Source organism: Cryptotermes secundus, unplaced genomic scaffold (assembly GCF_002891405.2).
Source record: "Cryptotermes secundus unplaced genomic scaffold, Csec_1.0 scaffold319, whole genome shotgun sequence".
NCBI lineage: Eukaryota > Metazoa > Arthropoda > Insecta > Blattodea > Kalotermitidae > Cryptotermes > Cryptotermes secundus.
Window position 1 is genome coordinate 1,771,738 of NW_019724587.1, and position 229 is coordinate 1,771,966.

The window sequence follows — 229 nt, forward strand, 5'->3', positions numbered from 1 at the left end:
ATGTAGGCAGGTTTGACCCTATCGGTTGACACGGTGACGAGCCTGCCGCGCGCGAGGATTTGCATTGTCTTGTACTTCCGTGATAGGACCTGGTAGGGGCTGCTGCAGGGGGGCTCCAATGCTCTGCGAGTAGTGTCCTGCCGGAGGAAGACGTGTGTGCACTTCTTGAGGTCGCTGTGCACGAATGTAGCCGGGGAGGCATGGCGTGTTGCTCGAATTGGTCTGAGGG